Source organism: Carlito syrichta, unplaced genomic scaffold (genome assembly GCF_000164805.1).
Source record: "Carlito syrichta isolate Samal-C Ts95f unplaced genomic scaffold, Tarsius_syrichta-2.0.1 Scaffold219601, whole genome shotgun sequence".
NCBI classification, from domain to species: Eukaryota; Metazoa; Chordata; class Mammalia; order Primates; family Tarsiidae; genus Carlito; species Carlito syrichta.
The window spans coordinates 25,797-47,856 of NW_007163697.1; the positions used below are offsets into that span (position 1 = coordinate 25,797).

The 22,060-nt window shown below is 39.4% G+C and overlaps 1 long non-coding RNA gene across 1 annotated transcript; it reads left to right on the plus strand.

The window, feature by feature from the left end:
• Positions 1 to 2,660: 2,660 nt before the first annotated feature.
• On the plus strand, positions 2,661 to 16,689 carry LOC103253309. The gene is made up of 7 exons (XR_503863.2): positions 2,661 to 3,123; positions 4,973 to 5,103; positions 6,952 to 7,068; positions 10,662 to 10,793; positions 13,485 to 13,615; positions 14,265 to 14,384; positions 16,586 to 16,689. It is a non-coding gene; the product is annotated as an uncharacterized LOC103253309 (long non-coding RNA).
• Positions 16,690 to 22,060: the final 5,371 nt, after the last annotated feature.

The following is a 22,060-nucleotide window of genomic DNA, read 5'->3' on the forward strand; positions in this document are numbered from 1 at the left end:
CTACCATGTCATTTGTGCACATACAACACACACACCTTGATGAACTTGGGGATTATAAAAGAATATCATTTCCCATGTGAGAGTGCCATCAACTTGAAAATCAAGTCCAGCAAGGTCTCTACATATAAATACCTCTGGTGTCTCCTGATGTGAGGTCTTTGTCAAATTACTCTGTTGTTCTTTGTGAAATAGTTGGAATATTATAGGGCAATGGTAGTGCTCAGAGGTCAGTGATAAATAGTGCAAAATCATGTTCATGGGCAAGTTCCTTAAGATCTATAATGTTCTCAGTTTCAGTACCTTAGAAGCCGCATAAGATTCAGTATGCTTGAATGTCTTCTAGGTTCTTGAGCTTCATCTATGGGGAAGCTACCAAGGTTGAGGTTATTTTTGATTGTACATTTTTTATGACACTAAAAATTAAAGAACTCCAGTGATGAAACTATTTATAATCAAAAGTAAATTGCCCTTTGCCTTGAAAGAGACTGTCCCCTTTCATAGATCCCTATGGTATTTGGTTTCTGTGATGGTCAAGGGAAGAGCTTTTGAGTAAGGGCTAAGTGGTCTTGAGAAAGTCATTCACACTACTCTATCCTGTTGATGTTCTAAATGCATATATGCCAGATAGCTTCATGCCTGGGTAAAACTACCTGCATCCTAAAAATGTACCCTATGGAAGCTGATTATAAGTAAGACCCCAGTGGGATGAATACCACTGCTCATGTGTCCTGTGTCCCTGTCTAAAGCACACCTGTGTTTCTGTTGAACTTCCTAGGTGGTATTGCCATGGATGGAAGGTCAGTGGTCACAAGGAAGCACCTTAGTTTTGATGGATCCCAGGAGATGCCACGGAGTTCCAGGACATGTGTAGTAAGCATTCCATCATATGCTGGTCCATCTTTCATGAAAGTAAGCATCTTCTTTTCAAAACAAAGCGATTCTTTTAATTTTCAGGAAATTAGGATTATGCATGAATTAATGATGATTCCCAAATATACATTCCTTGGAAATCCAAGCAAAATTTGTGAACATTCTATATCATTGTCCTCATGGTACTCAGGTCTAAAATGTGTGTCCAAAAGGGAATAGAGAGGACCAATTTCTATTTGTTCACAGGAAATGCACCAAAGTCTTCCTCCAGGCTTAGATTGCTATTCCCTTTGTACAAAGGGATATCACTGGAGAGTTCAGCCTTCTATGCATAGGATATGCCTTGTTTGAATGACTTGTCTCTGTGAAGGTGGGGTAGCACACAACCCATGTGAAGGAGCAAGTGAATGGGCAAGTGGCATAGAAAGAATAAGATGGTAGTCCACCTTGGGACATCCATATTTGTCTTTGAGTCAAGACACATAAGCTGGTCATCCCCTAGATGATGATAGGTCCTTGCAATAATGAAAAACTCACAAAGCTATGTTTTGGCAATCTTCTGGTTCATGTTTATGATACCTGAGCACATGGAGTGAAAATGGAGGTTGGGTGGTATACATGGCAGTCAGCCATGATGAAGGTGGCAACACTGATTTCCTATCTTGAGAGAAGCATGGAGATGATCATTTGTGTTTTCTGAAAGAAATAAAATCCTCTGAATGGGGTGGCTAATTCAGATAACAAAGAAGAGGACTTAGTATGCATTTGTCAGCATCTTTTTGTAAAGGATGTTGGGGTGAATTTGTGAATCTTTTTTGAGTAGTGTGTGGTAGCCGTGGTGAATGTCAAGTCATGCTCATTGGATAGAAATGCTATATAAGTCCATGTGCTTGAGTAGTCTGCAGATTGATTTGGTTTGTAAAAGAATTCTGCACCAGGAATCAGTGGAATCTTTGTCCTCATTAGGCATTGGAGCTGAATGTTGGCATACAATTATTTTTTCATATGAGTGAACATATTTTGGCTCCTGGCACAGCAAGTTCTCAGCATTTAAATACCTTAGTAATTCTTTTTTTTTGAGTTGGAGTCTCACTCTGTCACCCAGACTGGAGTGCAGTGGCCGCTCCCGGCCACCACAGCCTCGACCTGCTGGGTTCCGGCGATCCTTCCGCCTCAGCCTTCCAAGTAGCTGGAATTACAGGCATGTGCTACCACGCCCAGCTGATTTTTTGATTTATTGTAGAGATGAGGTCGCGCTGCCCAGGCGGGTCTCGAACCCGCAGGCTCAGGCAATTCACTCACCTCAGCCTCCCAAAGGCGTGGGATTACAGGCTGAGCCTCCAAGCCCAGCTAGTAATTCTTGATGTTAGGTGAAATTTCCCTTTTGGGTCTTCTTCATGAAATAGTCATTATAGTGTAAGAGTAGATTAGTACTTAAATACCATTGATGCTAAAGGGCTGAACTTCAAGGTCATGTTCGTGGGCAAAATCCTTAAAATCTATGTTGTTCTTAGTTTTGTGCATTAGAAATCCCATAGGTTTCAGTATGTCTGACTGTCTTCCAGGACCTGGAACTTCACCCACAATGAAGACACCAAAGATGAGGTAGATTTGTGACTGCACATTTTTCTTTCTTTCTTTTTTTTTCAGAAAGCACAAGTTGGCTAAGACATAAAAACTCCCAAGTGGGAGGGAACCCAAAAGAGGGCTGCCCCATATTTTTCTTAACGCTAAAAATTTAAGAAACCCAGGGATGAAAATACTTTAGGTCAAATGGAAATTGCTCTTACTGCAGAAACAGATTTTGATCGAAACACTTTCACTAAAATCTTCCAGTGGTGTTTATTTTCTCTGATAGCCAAGAGAAGGACTTTTGAGTAAAGGATGACCAACAAGTGGCCTTGAGGGAGTTATTAAGACTTAGTGCTCTTTATCCTGTTGAAGCTCTAAATGAATCCATGCCAGTAACTATATGCCTGAGTATGCCTGCATGTGTCCTTAAAAAAGTTATATCCATGCAAGGTGATGTAAGACAACAGTGGGATGAATGTTATTGCTCATGTGTCATGTGTCCCTATCTGTCTTGATAAATGACACTCATGTTTCCAGTGTACTTTCTAGGTGGTGTTGACGTGGATGGAAGTCCAATGGCTGTAAGGAACTATCTTTGTCTTGGGAAGTCCCAGAGGATACCAGGGAGCCCAGGACACAAGCCATGTGCATCCCATTAGATGCTTGTTGATCCTTTATCAAGTAAGCATCTTCTACCCAAAACACAGTGATATTTTAAATTTTTAAAAATGAGGAATGTTGATTGGTGATGACTCCCAAATACATGTTCCTCAGAAATCTGAACAAAATGAGTGTACACTCTATACTGTCATCTTCATCAAACTGAGGTCCAGCACGTCTCCAACAGGGAATAAAGAGAGCAGGCCAACTTCCTCTTGTTCACATGGGTTGCACCAAAGGGTTCCTCCAGGCTTAGACTGTGGTTCTGTTTGTGTGAGGGACATCATCGGGGAGTTCATCCTCCCATGCAGAGAATATGCCTTGATGGAATCACTTCTCTCAGGCAGAGAATGGAGTAGCACACAACCCACGTGCAGGTGAATGGGCAGGTGGTAAAGAAGAGTAGAATCCCACCTTTGGGCATCTAGGTTTGTCTTTGAGTCAAAACACTTAACTAACTTGTTCATTCCCCAGAGGATGACAGGAACTTGCAGTCATGGAAAGAGAACAAAGCTATGTTTTGGCTATATTTGGTTCATGCTTGTTTTGCCTTGGGTCATATATTATCCTTGAATATTGAATGGAATATGTGGCAGTCATTTATGATAAAGGTGAAGACATTATGTATCTTGTGAGGAGCCCAGAGATGATCTCTGTTTTTTCTTTTATTTCTATCAGAAGAAATCAAAATTCTGTGACCAGTGTTGGCTAGTACAGGGGGGAAAAGGCGAGGGCTTAGTGTGCATATCGCAGCATCCTTATTAAAGCTTTTCAAGGTGCATTTGTGAGTCTTCTTTGAGTAGTGTATGGTACCCACGGTGAATGCTACATTGGCCACAGTGTTCTGGGAGGGGAATGACATACTGCGTCTATGTGCTTAAGCAATTCTGGAGATTTACTTGATTTCTCAAAGGTCTCTGCACCAGACATCAGTAATCTTTGTCCTCATTAGGCATTGGAACTGCATATTGGCACTCAATTTCATCACAATCAAAATTGAATATAATATGAAAAAATATTGCTTGCTTACCCTTTCTCTTTGTTGGTAAAGGGAGGCTTTCATTTACAGAGCATGTGCCATACATATCCCGAAGACACATTAATGCCTTTAGAAATTATGAGGATGTATCTTTTTTCATGTGGGTGAACATGTATTTTGACTTCTGGTTCAGCAATGTGTCTGCATTAAAATATCTTAGTGCCTCCTAATGTTAGGTTAAATTTCTCTGTGGGTGTTCTTTATGAATTGTTGTCATATTGTAGGGCTGGGGAAGTACTCAGGGCCAATGATGGATAAGTGTCAGACATCAAAGTCACGTTTGTAGCCAAAGTCCTTAAAATCTGTGGTGTTCTTAGTTTCTGTGCCTTAAAGACCCCATAGGTTTCAGTATGTTTGGCTGTCTTCCAGGTCCTTGAGCTTTACCCATGAGGAAGCCACCAACTTTAAGGTAGATTTGTGTTGCACTTTTTTCTTTACACCTAAACCTGAGGAACACATGGGATGAAAATACTTTAGTTCAAAGGAAAATTGCCCTTTCTGCGGATAGAGATTTTGGCTGAAACACTTTCTCTGAAAGGTCCCTGTGGTGTATGTTTTCTCTGATGTCCAAATAAGGGTTTTTGAGTAAAAAATGACCAACAGGTGGTCTTAGGGAGTTATTGAGACTTAGTGCTCATTGTCATGTTGATGCTCTGAATCAATACATGACAGTAGTTTATTGTCTGTGTACACCTGCATGCTTCCTTAAAAATATGAGGTCCATGGAAGGTGATGTGAACAAGATGGCAGTGGGATGAATTCCATTGCCCATGAGTCATGTGTCCTTGTCTGTTGGCTAAATTACATTCATGTTTCCAATGCACTTCCCAGGTGGCATTTCCATGGATAAAAGGCTAATAGCTGCACAGAAACATCTTTGTCATGTGAGATCCCAGAGGATGCCAGGGAGCCCCAGGATACGTGCAGGCATCCAATTAGATGCTGGTTGATCCTTCATCAAGGTAAGCTTCTTCTCAAAACAGCAGTTTAAAAAATATATATTAGGAATGAGGAATATGCCTAGATCAATGATGACTTCCAAATATATACTCCTTGGAAACCTGGACAAAATGAGTGAACATTCATCAAACTGAGGTCCAGCATGTGTCTCCAACAGGAAATAGAGAGGGTGGGCCAACTTCCCCTTGTTCACATCGGTTGCACCATAGGGTTCCTCCTGGCCTAGACTATGGTTCTGTTTGTGTGAGGGACATCGCTGGGGAGTTCAACCTCCCATGCATAGAATATGCCTTGCTTGAATCACTTCTCTCAGAGAGAGAGAGTGGGGTAGCACACAGCGCATGAGTGGGAGCAGGTGAATGGGCAGGTGGCAAAGATGAGTAGGATGATAATCCACCTTTGGCCATCTAGGTTTGTGTTTGAGTCAAAATACTTAATTAAGTTGTTCATCGGTCAGAGGATGAAAGATCCTTGCAGTCACAAAAAGAGCACAAAGCTATGTTTTGGCAATATTTGGTTCATGGTTGTTTTGCCTGAGGTCATTTATTGTCCCTGGATATTGAATGGAATGTGTGGCAGTCATTTATGATGAAGGTGAAGACACTGATTATGCATCTTGTGAGGAGTCCAGAGATGATCTCTGCTTTTCCTCTTGTTTCTACCAGAAGAAATCAAAATTCTGTGACCAGTGTTGGCTAGTGTAGGTGGGAAAAGGCGAGATCTTAGTGTGTGACTGACAACATCCTTATGTGAAGCATCCCAAGGTGCATTTTTGAGTCTTCTTTGAGTATTGTGGTACCCATGGTGAATGCCAAGTCAGGGCCAAGTCGGCCCTGAAGGGGAATGCCATACCATGTCCATGTGCTTCAGGAATTCTGCAAATTGACTTGCTTTCTTAAAGGTCTCTGCACCAGGCATCAGTAGAATCCTTTTCCTTTTTATCAATTGGTGCTGAATATTGGTATATACTTTTTTCTTAATCAAATTTGCATATATTGTGAGAAAATGTTTCTTGCACACACTTTCTTTTTGTTGATAATGGGAAGCTTTCTTCTAGAGAGCATCGTATTCTTACCATACATATTCTAAGAAACATTGATGCTTTAGAGTTTATTAGAGTATGTCTTTTTTAATGTGAGCAAACATGTACTCCTTGCCCAGCAAGGTCTCTGTGTTTAAATACCTTAGTGTCTCTTGATGTTAGGTGAAATTTCCTTTGTGAGTCTTCTTGAAATAGTTGTAATATTGTAGGGTCAGTGTAGTACCCAGAGATCAACGATGGATAAGTGCCAGACATGAAAGTCATGTTCATGGACAATGTTTTAAAAGTCTTTGGTGTTCTTAGTTTCAGTGCCTTAGAAGCCCCATGCTTTTTAGTAGAGCTGACTTTCTTCCAGGTCCTTGAACTTGACCCTTGAGGGTCAAAGTTGTGGTAGATTTGTGATTGCACATTTTTCTTTTCACTGAATTGAAAAATACAAGGAATGAAAATGCTTTAGGTCAAAGGGAAATTTCTTTTTCTGCTGGTAGAGATTGTAGCTGAAACACTCCCACCAAAAAGACTCCAGTGGTATCTATTTTCTCTGAGGGCCAAGGGAAGAGCTTTTGTGCAAGGAATGGCTAACAGGTGGTCTTGAGGGAGTTTATGAGACTTAGTTTTATTTATCAAGTTGATGCTCTAAGTGAATCCATGCTAGTAGCTTCATGACTGACTAAGCTTGTATGCATTTTTAAAAATGTAAGTTCTATGGGAGATGATGTAAGAAAGACTGCAGTGGGATGAATGCCATTGCCCATGTGTCACTGTCTATCTTTCTAAATGATACTCATATTTTTATTATACTTCCCAGGTGGTGTTGCCATGAAATGATGGCCAGTAGGGCAAAGAGCCATCTTTGTCTTGATGCCAGGGAGCCCTAGGACACGTGGTTTGCATCTCATTAGATGCTGGTCGATCCTTCATGAAAGTAAGCATCTTCTAAACTCACAGATTTTTAAAAAAAAATTTTGTGATGGGGAATGTGCATAGATCGATGATGACTCCTAAATATACATTCCTTGGAAATCTGATCAAAATGGGTGAAAAGCCTATACCATCATCTTAATCGAACTGGAGTCCAGCACTTGTCTCCAACAAGGAATAGAAAGAGAGAGACAACTTTCATTTGTTCACATTGGTTGCACCAAAATGTTCCTCCAGGCTTTAGATTGCAGTTCTACTTGTGTAAAGGAACATTGCATGGGAGTTCAACCTCTATGCATAGAATATGCCTTGCTTGAATAATTTCTCCCTGAGAGAATAGGGTGGCAAACAGCCTATGTACAGGAGCAGGTGAGTGGACAGATGACACAAGAAAAGTAGGATTGAGGCTGAATGTTGGCACAGAATTTCTTCTCAATCAGTGTTGTATATATTGCAAGAAAATGTTGCTTGTGCGCACTTCCTTTTTATGTCTTTTAGAGAGCATGATGTCCTTTCCATGTATATCCCCAAAATACTTTGATGCCTTTGGAGTTTATGAGAGGTTGTCTTTTTCTTTTGAGTGTACATGTATTTGATTCCTGGCCCAGCAAGGTCTCTGCATTCAAATAACTTGTAGTCTCCTGATTTTAGGTTAAATGTCTAGTGTAGGTCTTCTTCATGAAATAGTCATAAAATTGTACAGCTGGTAGTACCCAGAGATCAATGATAGATAAGTGCCAGACATGAAAGTCCTGCTCATGGGTAAAGTTCTAAACATCTATGGTGTTCCTAGTTTCAGTGCCTTAGAAGCTCCATGGGTTCTAGTATGTCTGTCATTCTTCCTGGTCCTTGGACTTCACCCATGAGGAAGCCACCAATGTTGAGGTAGATTTTTGACACTTGTATGTTGTTCTTCACACTGAAAATTGAAAAACTCAGAGGTGAAAAAACTTTTGGTCAAAGGTAAATTGCCTTTTCTGCAGGAAAAGATTTTGGCTGAAGCACTTCCACTAAAATATCCCAGTGGTGTTTGTTTTCTCTGATGGCCAAGAGAAGGGTTTTTGAGTAAGAGATGACCAACAGGTGGCCTTGAGGGAGTTGCTAAGACTTAGTACTCTTTATCCTGATGATCCTCTAAATGAATCCATGCCTGTAGTTTCATGCCTGGGTATGCCTGCATGTGTCCTTAAAAAAGTAAGGTCTGTAAAAGGTGATGTAACTAAGACCGCAGTAGGATGAATGCCATTGTCCATGTGTCATGTGTCCTTGTCTCCCTTTCTATAGGACACTTCTTTTTTTATTGCACTTCTTTGGTGACAGTACCATGGAAGGATGACCAGTAGCTGCAAAAACCCATTTTCGGCTTGTGGAGTTCTAGAGAATGCCAGGGAGCTTTAGGACATATACAACATGTATCCCTTTGGATGCTGGCTGATCCTTCATCAAAATAAACATCATCCTCTGAAAACACAGTGACTTTTTAAAAAATTTTAGAAATGAGGATTGTGCATGGATTGCTTATGACTCCCCAATATAAATTCCTTGGAAGTCTGAACAAAATGAATGAAAACTCTATCCCGTCATCTTCACTGAACTGAGGTCCAGTACATGTCTCCCACACGAATAGAGAGAGGGAGCCAACTTTTATTTGTTCACGTAGGTTGTGCCAAATGGTTTATCCAGGCTTAGATTTTTGTTCTGTTTGTGGGCCATCAGAGGAGAATTCAGCCTCCCGTGCCTAGAATATGCCTTGCTTTAATCACATGTGCCTGAGAGAATTCAGTAGCACACTGCCCATGTGGAGGAGCAGGTGAATAGACAGGTGGTACAAAAAAAGTTAAGATGATAGCCCATCTCTGGGCTTCTTTAAGTCAAAACTGTTTTTTTTTTGAGTTGGAGTCTCACTCTGTCACCCCGACTGAAGTGCTGTGGCACGCTCCTGGCCACTGTAGCCTTGACCTGATGGACTCTGGCGATCCTTCTGCCTCAACCTTCCAAGTAGCTGGAGCTACAGGCACGTGCTACCATGCCCAGCTAGTTTTTGATTTATTGTAGAGACGAGGTCTCGCCAAGTTGCCCGGGTGGGTCTCGAACCCACGGGTTCAGGCAATCCACTCACCTCAGCCTCCCAAAGTGCTAGGATTACAGGCTGAGCTACCGAGCCCGGCCTAGACTCAAAACATTTAATTAAGGTATCTTTGAGTCAGAACACTTAATTAAGTTGTTCTTAGCACATGTGATAACAGGTTCTATAAATCTTGAAAAAAGCACAAAGGTATGTTTTGGCATACTTTTGGTTCATGTTGGTTTTGTCTGAGGACGTGACTTCATCATGGAGATTGGGTGAAATGTGTAGCAGTCATTTATGATGAGGTGATGACACTGATTTCCTATCTTGGGAGGAACCTGGAGAAGATCTTTACTGTTTTTGGATTCCACTAGAAAAAAATAAAAATTCTGTGACTAGGGATGGCTCCTGCAGGTGGAAAAACAAGAGGGCTTAAGTGTGTATTTTTTAGCATCCTTACATAAGGATTGTTGAGGTTCACGTGTGAGTCTTTTTCCGGTATTGTGTGGTAACCATTTGTGAATGCCAGTCAGCCTCAGGGCACTGAGATAGGAATTCTATACCGTGTCCATGTGTTTGGGCAGTTCTGCAGATTGACTTGGTTTCTCAAGGGTCTCTGCACCAGGCCATCAGTGAAACTTTTTTCCTCTTTAGGCATTGGAGCTAAATGTTGTCACACAATTTTCTCTCAATCAATGTTGTACATTTTGCAAGAAAATATTGCTTGCTAACTCTTCTTCTTTGTTGACAAAAGGAAGCTTTCTTCTAGAGAACATGATGTTCTTTCCCTAACTATCCCAAAGATACATTGATGTCTTTAGAGTTTATGAGAGGATGTCTTTTTTCACATGAGCAAGCATGTGCTTGAATTCTGGCTTAGCATGTTCTCTGCATTAAAATACCTTAGTGTCTCCTGATGTTAGGTTAAATTTCTCTTGTGGGTCTTCTTTTTGAAAATGTTGTCATATTGTAGGGCTAGGGTAGCACCCAGAACCAATTTTGATAAGTGTTGGACTTCCCAGTTATGTTCATGGGCAAAGTCATTAAAATTTATGTTGTTAGTTTTATGCCTTAGAAGCCCCATAGTTTTCAGTACGTCTTTGAGCTTTCCATGTCCTTGAGCTTCTCCCATGAGTTAGGTAGATTTGTAATTGCACATTTTCCTTCACACTGAAAATTGAATAGCCCTAGGTATTAAATTACTTTAGGTTAAAGGGAAATTAATCTTTCTGTTGAAAAAGATTTTTCCTGAAACATTCCCATTGAAAGGTACCAATAGTGTTTGTTTTCTCTGATAGACAAAAGAAGGACTTTTGAGCAAGGAGGAGTTATTGAGACTTAGTTCTCATTATTTTGTTAATTCTCTAAGTGAATCCATGCCAGGAGTTTCATGCCTGGCTATGCCTGCATGTGTCCCTACAAAAGTTAGGTTCATGTCAGACCACAGTGGGATGAATGACATTGCTCATGTGTCATGTGTCCCTGTCTGCCTTTCTAAAGCACAGCTGTGTTTCCAATTCACTTTCCAGGTGGCGTTCATGGATTACAGGCCAGTGGCCACAAGTTATTATCTTTGTCTTATGAGGTTTCAGAAGATGTCAAGGAGTCCCATGATACATGCAATGTGCATCCCACTGGATCCTGGTTGATTCTTCATCAAAGTAAGCATCTTCTTTTGAAACACAGTGATTTTTCCCCCCAATTTTCAGGAATGAGGAGTGTGCCTGGATTGATGATGATTCCCAAATATACATTACTTGGAAATCTGAACAAAATGAGTAAAAACTATACTGTCATCTTCACTGAACTGGGACAAGCACGTTTCTACAACAAGGAATAGAGAGAGGGGGCCAACTTCCATTTGTTCACATTGATTGCACCAGTGGATTATTCAGGCTTAGATTGTGATTCTGTGTTTTTGTGAGGGGGATATCCCTGGGAAGTTCACCTTCCATGCATAGAATATGCCTTTCTTGAATCACTTCTCTCAGAGAGAGTGGGGTAGCCCAGGGTCCATGTACAGGAGCAGGTGAATAGGTAGGTAGCACAAGAAGAGTAAGATGGTAGCCCACCTCTGAGCATATAAGTTTGTCTTTGAGTAAAAAACACTTAATAAATAGGCTGTTCATCTCCCAGAGGATAGCACATTCTTGTAGTCATGAAAAGAGCACAAAGCTATGTTTTGGGAATCTTTTGGTTCATGCTTGTGTTGCCTGAGGACATGGGATGACTATGAGGTTGTGTGAAATGTGTTCTCATCATTCATGATGAGGGTGATAACACTGATTTCCTATCTTTGGGAGGAGACTGGAGATGATCTCCACTTTATCTTTTGTTTTCATTGGGATAAATCAAAAATTCTTTTTACCAGTGATGTCTACTGCATGTGGAAAAAGGAGACGGCTAGCGTGCTTTAGTTAGCATCTTTTGGTAAGGATAGTTGAAGAACACCTTGGTGCAACTTATGTGGATAACTGGAAGTTGACCCTTACTCTATAATTCTTGTTGGAGAAATGCCCTAAACCACAGTTTTATGAGGATGATGGTATAGTTTTCACTCATATTGTTTACCTTTCCAAGGAATGCATATATGGAAGTCATCATTGATCCCTGCATCATCTATTTCCCTGCAAATTAGAATTATCCATGTATTTTGGGAAATAGACACTTACCATTTTAAAGACTCTACCAGTACCAGAAAGTTCCCATGGCAGAAATATCCATGAGCTCCATAGATTCTCTGTGAATCTTCCAATATAGAGATGTATTGGCCTATGACCTCATGACCTGTGGCCTTTCTTTCTTAGCAACACCGGCTGTGAAGTAGAGAGAAATTATAGGTATGCTTTATGTGAGTCATTTTGGGGTATTATGTGGTACCCATGATGAATAACCAGTCAACCTCAAGGTGCCAGGATGGGAATTCCCTACAATGTTTGTATGCTTGGGCAGTTCTGCAGTTTTTTAAATTTTATTTTTGGGTTTGTTTGTTTGTATGTGTGTTTTTGAGTCAGAGTCTCACTGTGTTGCCCAGGATAAAGTGCACTAGCCTGATCCAGACTCAGCACAGCCTTGACATTCTGAGCTTAGGCAGTTCTTCTGCTTCAGCCTTCTGAGTAGCTGATACTATAGTCATGTCCCATCAAGCCTGGCTATTTTTATTTATTTTTATTTTTTGTTGAGATGTGATATCACTATGTTTCTAGGCTGATCTAGAACTTCTGGATTCAAGAAGTCCTCTTGCCTTTGCCTCCCAAAGTGCTGAGATGATAGGCGTGAGTCACCATGATTGACCAGTTCTCGTTTTTTGGAAGATCTCTACACCCAGCCATTAGTGGGATCTTTGTCCTCATTAGGCTTTGAAGCTGAATGTTGGCACACAATTTCCTCTCAATTAAAGTTTTATATGTTGTGGGCAAACGTTGTTTGCTTGTCCTTCCTCTTTGTTGATAAAGAGAAGTTTTCTTCTATAAAGCATGATGTTTTTTGCATATGTATCTCAAAGATGCATTGATGCATTTCAAGTTTATGGGAATAGTTCCATGTTTTTATTTGTGTGAAATTGTACTTAGACTCCTATCCTTGGCAAGGTCTCTGCATTTAGTGTCTTTAGTGTCTCTTGGTGTTAGGTTAAATTTCTCTTGTTGTTCTTGTTTATAAAATAGGTGTCATATTGTAGGGTAGGTGTACTACCCAAAAACCAGTTATGGGTAAATGTTGAACTTCAAAGTCATAATCATGGGCAAAGTCCTTAAGATCTATGATGTTTTTCTTCAGAGCAGAATACTGAGGTGCACCAGGGGTAAAAAAGTTTCAACATCAAAGGGAAGTTATCCTTTGTGCTGAAATAGATTTTGTCTGAACCTGTCCCCAATGAAAGATTCAGTTGTTTTTGTCTCATCCATTGGTCAATAGGAAAACTTTTGAGTAAGGAGTGATGAGCAAGTGATGTTGAGAGAATTGTTAATAGTTAGTACATTAGTCTCTTCATGCTCTAAATCACATATACCAGATACCTTTACTCCTTGATGTGCTCATTCATGAATCATTAAAAATGTTAAGCTCATGGAATTTAGAAACATGATACACTGCAGTTAAATGAATGTTACCATTTTTGTGACCTGTTTGTCTATTGGTCTCTGTAAAGCACACTTGTATTTCCTCTCTACTTCCCAGGTAGTGTTGCTATGCAAAGAAGGTCATATGTCACAAGAGATTATCTCTGTATCAGGGGATCCATGGAGAGTCCATGGACACTTATGGCATGGCAACTTTCAGCTCAGAGAACTTTGAGATCCTTTTGAATGGTCAGTATCTGTTTCCCATAATACATGAATATTTCTCATTTGCAGGGAACCAGATGGTACATGGATTGATGATAACTTCCATATATGCATTCCTTGGAAAGCTGAACAAAATGAGTGAAAACTATACCATCATTCTCAGCAAACTGAGGTCTAGCACATGTCTCCAACAGGAATTAGTGAGTGTGGGCCAACTTCCAGTTGTTCATATGGGTGGCACCAAAGAGTTCCTCTAGGCTTGGGACCTTTTGTTCAAAGGACTTCTAGGTGTTTCAGACTCATGGCTAATAGATTGCTTGGCTGCATGACTTCTATCTGTGAATGTGTGGCAGCATGCAGCCTGTCTGCAGAAGTAGGTGAATGGGCAGATAGCACAGATAGTAAACCATATCCTTCGTCTGCAAAGACTTATTTGTTCTTGAGACATACAACTTAGATCACTCATCCTCCAGAGGAAGACAGGTCCTTATAGTCAAAAATGGAGCAGAGGGCTCGGTTTTGATAATCCTCTGTCTTAAGTTTGCTTAGCTGAGGACATGGAATGACCATAGAAATGTGTGGAATTCATGGCAATCAATCATGATGAGGTTGGTGATGCTGATTTCCTATCTTGAGAGGAGCCCAAAGATGATCTCCACCTTAATGTCCACAGTGAGATAAATCCTATGGCCACTGGTGGCTACTGCTTGTAGTAATGGGAGAGGGCTTAATGTACCTTGACTTAACAGCCTCCATGTGCATTTTTTAGTTATATTGATAAGGTTTTTTGGTTGAGTTTCATTTTTTTTTTTTAGTGTTTTGAATGCTATGTGTCTTTCTTGGCTTTAGGAGAGGAATGTGATGCTGTGTCCGTGTGCTTGGGCAGTTCCTTGACGTGGTTTCTAGAAGGCTTCTGTTCCAGACAATCAATGGGATCTTTGTCTCCATTAGGCATCCGAGCTGATTTTGGTACGTAATTTCACTGACCCAACCAAAGTGGTATATATTACAGGTGTATATTGCTTGATCTAACTTCCTCTTTGTTGATAAATGGAAGATCATGATGTCATTTGTGTATGTATACCACATACACCTCTATGTAGTTGAGGTTTATAAGAGAATGTCATTTCCCTTGTGGATGTGGCATCTACTTGAATATCTAGCCCAGCAAGTTCTCTGCATTTAAGTATGTCCATGTCTCCTGAGGTGAGGCTATTTTCAAATTGTTCCTGATGTTTTTCTTTGTGAAATAGAGCCCAGCATTGGACACGTGTTGGACACTGAGGTCATATTATGGGCAAAGTCTTTAAGATCTATGGTGTTCTCAGTTTTAGCACCTTAGAAGTCCTGTAGGATTCATTATGTCTAGTTGTCTTTCAGGTCCTTGTTCCTTGCCAATGAGGAAGTAACCAAGGTTGAGGTAGATTTGTGTTTGCACGTTTTTCTTCAGGGAAGATTATTAAAGTACACCAGCTGAAAATACTTCAAGGTCAAAGGGAAATTCACTTTGTACTAAAGAAGTTTTCCCTGAAACTGTCCCCACTGAAAGATCTTAATAACATTTGTCTTCTCTGGTGGCCAAGCAAAGGGTTTTTGATTAATGAGTGACCAATGAGTTAAGTTGAAAGAGTTTTTCACATTTAAGAGTTTTAGCCTGGCAAATACTTTTTCCCAGTCTGTGGGCTGTCTCCCTGCTCTCTTGATGGTTTCTTTGGCTTTGCAGAAGCTTATTAGTTTAATGAGGTCCCATTTGTCTATCTTATCTCTTATGGCCCATGCGTTTCAAGTTTTGTTCAGGAATTGGATGCCAGTTCCAATTTCCATAAGGGTGTGTCCTGCATTTTCTAAGGTTCTTATGGTTTGAGGTTTTACATTTAGGTCTCTGATCCATTTAGAGTTATTTTTTGTGTATGGGGATAAATAGGGGTCTTGTCTGAATCTTCTGCATGTGGTCAGCCAGTTTTCCCAGCACCATTTACTCAGTGGTAGGTGGTGGAGGCTTTGTCAAAGAGTTAGTTGAGAAATTGAGGTTTTGCTTCTGGAATCTCAATTCTATTCCATTGGTCTATATGCCTGTTCCTGTTTCGATTATTGTAGCTTTATAGTAAAGTTTGAAGTCTGGTAATGTGATACCTCCTGCTTTGTTTTTTTTTTTGCTGAGGATTGTTCTGGTTATTCTTGGTCATTTGTGTTTCCATATGAATTCCTGTATTGGGAATATACCCTGAAGAACTCAAATCACTCTATAAAAAAGATACCTGCACACGTATGTTTATTGCAGCATTGTTCACAATAGCAAGAACCTGGAAGCAACCATGCTGTCCATCAAAAGAGGACTGGATTTTAAAAACGTGGTACATATACACGATGGAATGCAACACAGCCATAAAAAAGAATAAAAAAAAAAAGAACAAAATCATGAACTTCGCAGTAACCTGGATGGAACTAGAGTTTATAATACTGAGTGATCTCTCACAGAAACAAAGATTTGAGTATCACATGTTCTCACTCATAAGTGGACCTTGAACATTTATTGTAATACTATAAGAAAAGGTTTGACGGTGGTAGAAAACTATGGGGTAGTAGGGAGGGGAAGGGAGGTGGGATTAACGGTAGTCGATATCTGTCTGGGGATAGGGCAACATCCCTTATCAACAAGGGTGCCTGAACGATGCATATTTGTATACCTAACCCTTAACTGCACCCCACAATTTTAAAATAAAAAAAATATATAAAAGAAAACAAATTTAGTGAGATGCCATATATGAGAAAATAAAGAGGAGACCTATTTAAACTCAAAAAAAGAGCTTTAGCCTGTTAATGTTTTAAATTCATACAAGCCAGATACCTTTAGGCATGTGTTCATAAAAATATGAAGCTTATGGATGGTATATACAAGATAGAACACAGAAGGATGAATGCCACTGCCCTGTGACCTGTGTCTTTTTCTACCTTTCTAAAGCATACCTATGTTTTCATTGAACTTCCCAGGTGGTCTTGCCATGGAGGGAAGGCCATAGGTCATAAGGGACAATCTTCATATTGTGATATCCATGAAGATTTTGTGAAGCCCATAAACACATTTGACATGGGGTCTTTTGGGTGCTGGTAGATCCCTCAGGACAGTAAGTGTCTGTTTTCTAAAATACACTGATTTTCCTCATTTGCAGGGATGCAGGTTGTGCATGGATCGATGATGACTTCCATATATGCATTCCTTGGAAAGCTGAACAAAATGAGTGAAAACTCTATACCATCATCCTCATTGAACTAAGGTCCAACACATGTCTTCAACAGGGAATAATAAGAAAGGGCCAACTACTAGCTGTTCACATGGAATTTAGTAAGGGGTTTAAATGTGGTCAGTTTTGGGTAAATGGGGAGTTCTGGGAATTTTGAACTATTGTGAGGAGGACATTACTTGGTTGAATGACTTCTCTGAAAAAATGATGTAGCACCCAGTCTGTCAGCACCTTAATGTGCAGGTGGCACTGGAAGGGCAAGATAGTAGCTAACCTCTTCCATGTCTTGTTTGTTGTTGAGTCATACCACTTGGGTCTTTTGTTTTCCACAGAATTACAAGTTTTTACAGTTTGCAATAGAGAAAAAGCCAATCCTGACCATTACTGACTCACCTTCATCTTTCACAGGGGTGATTGTGAGGCTGAAGATATTGAGTAGAATCAGTTTCAGGTAGTCATAAGGAGGGTGGTGATACACACATTTTTTTAAGTGGAGACTGGAAAAGGTCTCCACTGTTTACTTGATTTCCACAGAAGAAAATCCAAATCCTTTGTCCAGTGATGGGTAATGCAAGTGAAAAATGGACATATGTATGTGTGCATTGACTTGGTAGCCTTTTATGTGGATTGTTTAGTGACTCTTTTTTTTTTGAGTTGGAGTCTCACTTTGTCGCCCAGACTGGAGTGCAGTGGCCGCTCCCGACCACCGCAACCTCGACCCGCTGGGCTCAGGTGACCCTTCCACCTCAGCTTTCCGAGTAGCCGCACTACCACACCCAGCTGATGTTTTGATTTATTGTAGAGATGAGGTCTCGCCAAGTTGCCCAGGTGGGTCTCGAACCCGTGGGCTCAGGCAATCCACTCACCTCAACCTCCCAAGGTGCGGGATTACAGGCTGAGCCACTGAGCCCGGTGTTTAGTGACTCTTAATAGTCACAAATAAATTTTATTTTCCTTGGATATAAGTTTTTTGATGGGTCTTGCCAAACAAATTACTCTGTGGACATGCAAGCACTAGTTGTAGCTGTATAACAGCAAATGAAAGCCGACTGAAGCTAATAGAAGGAAGACAATTGATTAACACGCATAAGAGGTCTCTTGACTCTCCTGCCTATTAAATCTGGCATTAGTTACCTCTTCCCTGTTTGCAGTAATCTTGGTGACCCTGGTAATTTTCCCAGACGTGCTGTATCAAATCTTCCATCTCACAATGGGAGTATTGCTAATGGGAGGCTAGCATTGCTAAGACTGAATTATTCTACTGTATCCATGCCTTTGCAGTGCCCATTCTTATGGGGACCCTGTCTTTTTTTGGTTTTTCATTGAAGAGGAACATAGGGGTCAGGACTGTATTGACCTCCTATCTTAGAGGAAGAAAAATACAAATTCAGCCCATAGGAACTTCCTTGCCTAAATCTTATCTCAGGATCCACTGTTCTAGAATTTTAGGGGATTTCATGTAGAACTAAGTTCAGGGATTAAGGCAATGTCTGATGTTTTTCCGTACCATAAATCTTACATCTGACTCTTTTTGTCTACCAGATATTCATAAATCAACTTTCTTCTTTCATGGGGGGATCTCATGTAAGCCATCTATAGCATCCATTAAATCACCACCCAATTTCTCAATGAAGGGAGTTCTGTCAATACTTTGTTTATTCAAGACACCACTTTCCTTTTTGTAAATTCTATTTCCTATGGTTTGTAGCACAGCTAAAGTTGCCATGTTATGGTCTCCTTATTTAGCTAGTTTTAGATTAAGGAGCCTTTGAAATATATTCCTTGATCACTGGTAATAATTCTCAGGGTACTAGACATTAGTTCCAAGCATTAAGAGACCTACAGAATTTTCTCCATCTCTCTGCCTCCAGCAAGTGGAACTTGGAGTTGCTGCTTCTGCAGAAACACCAGGCTACCCTAGTGGCAGAACTGAGACTGTGGGCTTCTCAGCCCCTCTTTGCAGAACCACTCCATCTTCCTTTTTAGCTGCTATGTCAGTAACTACCAGAGTATATGCCTCTTTCTATTTTTAATTTCTCTTCTAACTTGCACATCTACTCTCAGTCACTGATCAGGAGAAAAGTGGAGAAATCTGGACAACTTTAAAGAAGAAATATTCTATTTTATTAATGTTTGTGCATATGCATTTTCAGTTAACTGTAGACTTTGTTTCAATGCTTTCAGTATAAATATAGATTGTATGTATGTACACACACACACACACACACATGAGACTATGAAGTAACATACAAAGAAGATTTGTCATTTTCCTTTGTTACAGGTATTCTAACATATCTTCTTGGTTTTTTCCCCTTGTCTGACTTTAGAGAATAGACCAGTATATTTCACAATATATCGTCTTCCTATTTTTATTTATTTATTTATTTATTTATTTATTTATTTAGAGTCAGGGTCTCATTCTGTCCCCCAGACTAGAATACAGTGGCATGATCATGGCTAGCCACAGTCTTAAACTCCTGTGCTCAGGTGATTTTTTTCCACCTTAGCCTCTTGAGTAGCTGGGACTACAGGTGCACTTCACCACACCCAGCTAATTTTTTTATCTTTATTTTTGGAAACAAGGTCTTGTTGATATGGTGTCCAGGCTGATCTAGAACTACTGGCCTCAAGCAATCCACCTATCTCAGCCTGCCCAAGTGCTGAGATTACAGGCCTGAGCCAGGCCTCCTCATCCTATTAGCTAAGAAAGCACATATGCTTTCAGTGAGAGGTGGTAGCCTGAATTGGAGTCAGTGTTTACATGACTATATTCAGTGATGTCATTCCCTTTCATGCTCAAGTCATAAAAAATTCACCACGTATTTCTTATTTTTGGAGGAATAAGCCAAAAGATTATGTTGATGAAACCAGAACAATTTCAAGTTATGCTAATTGTTTGTAAAATATTTAGTTGTGTTTATTTATGGTTGGTTGATTCATTTTCCTGTGGGCTTTCTAGTCTTTTTTATTACTTACATTGTAATCAAAGCACCTGGAAATGGAGCCTCGAATGACATGATACAGTTTCCATAATATCTATATTTTCCATAAAGACAAACAATTCTGGATGCATTGTATCTACATGTTGTCATCTATCCTACTATACTTCTTTGTAAGGAGGTATTTTGGAGACAAAATTCTTCTTTTCACCTACATAGATGTCTCTCATTTGTTCTCTCACATTCACTCTTGTGGTAGTTTGATCTGTCAATTGTGGTTGGCGTGCTCCGATGAGCAAAATATGGGATTTTACAATGCATAAAAACCTCCTTGATTTTTAGTTGATATTTTGTTTATTTGCCTTAACAACAAGATTAATCAATTTGGGTTGACATTTAGAAATAACATGTTATGAATCTTACTATGTGATGCTTCCTCAGAGTGCTACATTTTATTGCTGGTGAAGGTCTTTGACTTTCACCTGTCAACTCATGACAATTTCTGTAGGATTTATATTTATGTCTCATGTTCTTTTCTGCCATGAATGAGGATGACACTTGCAGAAACATGGGGACTTTTCCTCTGATATCTTGCGTTTTCTGCTTGTGATAATTAAAGGAAGAGGAAAAGTTCCCATATCCTTCAAGATCATTTTCTTGCAATGTTATGCATGTAACTTTACTATTATACTTGCCAGGTTACCAGTGAAGGGCTCTTTGCTGTGTGGTAGTGAATAGCAATGTGATTTGAGTAGGCTCAGCCACTCCAATTGAGTAACTGCTATTCCAGCCTTGTGCCCCAGAGGCACTGCATGTTTATTGCAGAGATTTTATTTTCTAGTAGTTTGTTTTTGTTCCATGCACAACTTCAAAGTGCGTTCCACTTTGAAAGCTTTTGAAGCCACGAGTGTTATTATTGTCAGATTCATTAGAAAAAAGAATGTGTACAAGACTGTTGGGAAGTATCCATAAATAGCAGTGTTTGTTAGGAAAGGGATGTGTAGCAACCATTATTGTTCAGAGGAGTCCAAAGTCTCCTTCTTTGTTTTTAGATGGGTAGATTTTCAGCATGTTTGTTAGAATTAAAACCAGGAAGTTTTACACTGAAGGTTGTTTAGCTGGTGAAGTGAAAACTGCTCCCAATTTAAATGTTATTAATTTAAATGAAGGTGCAAGGTGTATTTCATGGGACAGCATTCCATGATACTTGTTGACCAATGCCTGCACTTGTAATTAAGAGACCATTTGTTTCCTGTACCCTTCACAGGTGCAATTGCCATGGAACTCAAGGCAAATATGTATATAAAGGCTTGTATTTTCATTCATACTTTGAGATGCAGGAGAATGCTTTGGATAAATAAACAGTAGGGTTGTTTAAGAAGTAGCTGTACTGCTCATGTCAGTATTTTTCTTCTAAAATGTATACTAATAAGTGGACATAGAAGAAAATTTTACTTCTTTGGTCCCTCGTGGCATGTGGATTTTCTTTATGGCTTTGTTTTACTAGTGCTCACACAGTGTTTATGTATCTATATGGAAGCAACAAATGTTTATATATTGTGTTTCTTTTAATTCAATTCATAGCGTTCTCTAATTTCCCTTGTGGAGCCTTCACCCATCTAGAAGTTATTTAGAATGTATCATTTTATTGTCAGTGTTGCTGAATTTTCAGCTGTATTTCATATGTGTTTTACTGATTTATATTGTCATAGCCACATTGCATATTTGGTAACAATTCGAGTCATTTAACTTTTGTAGCATTAATTTTGTTATCCCAGGTAAGTCCATCTTTATTAATGCTCTTGTGTGCATAAGAAAACAGTACATATTCTGCTGTTAGTGCTTATAGAGGCCTTTTATTGCTAATTGAATATGTTATATTGTTGTTTGTGTCATGTATAGCCTTAGTGATTTTTGTTGTTCTATCTATTAGTGACAGAGGCGTGTTGACTTCTTCAAATATAATAGTAAATTTGTCTATTTTTCCTTTCAGTTTTATTAGTGATTATAGGTCTCTTGTATGGTACATACATATGTAGTGTTGTTTTATGTTCTTGATGAATTATTCTAATAATATATAATATTTCTCAATTCCTGATAACATTGTTCTGCAGTCCATTTACCTGATATTAATGTAAACATATCAATCTTCTTTTTATTTCTGTTTGTATGGTATATCTTATTTCTCCTCTTTATTTTTAAACACTGTTCTTATATTTAAAGTCATTTTCTTATAGATAATATACTACTATTTATAGATAACTGACAATTTTCATGTTTTTGTGGGAGTTTAGTCTAGTTATATTTAAACAATTATTGATATATTCAGAGCTATGACTGCATCTAATCTCTACTATTAACTTCTCTTATATTTTTAATAGTTGTTGCTCTAGTGTTTACATATATAACTTTGTTTAGTTTCGAGATTTTAAAATCCTATTTCACTTTGCATAGGCTTATGCAT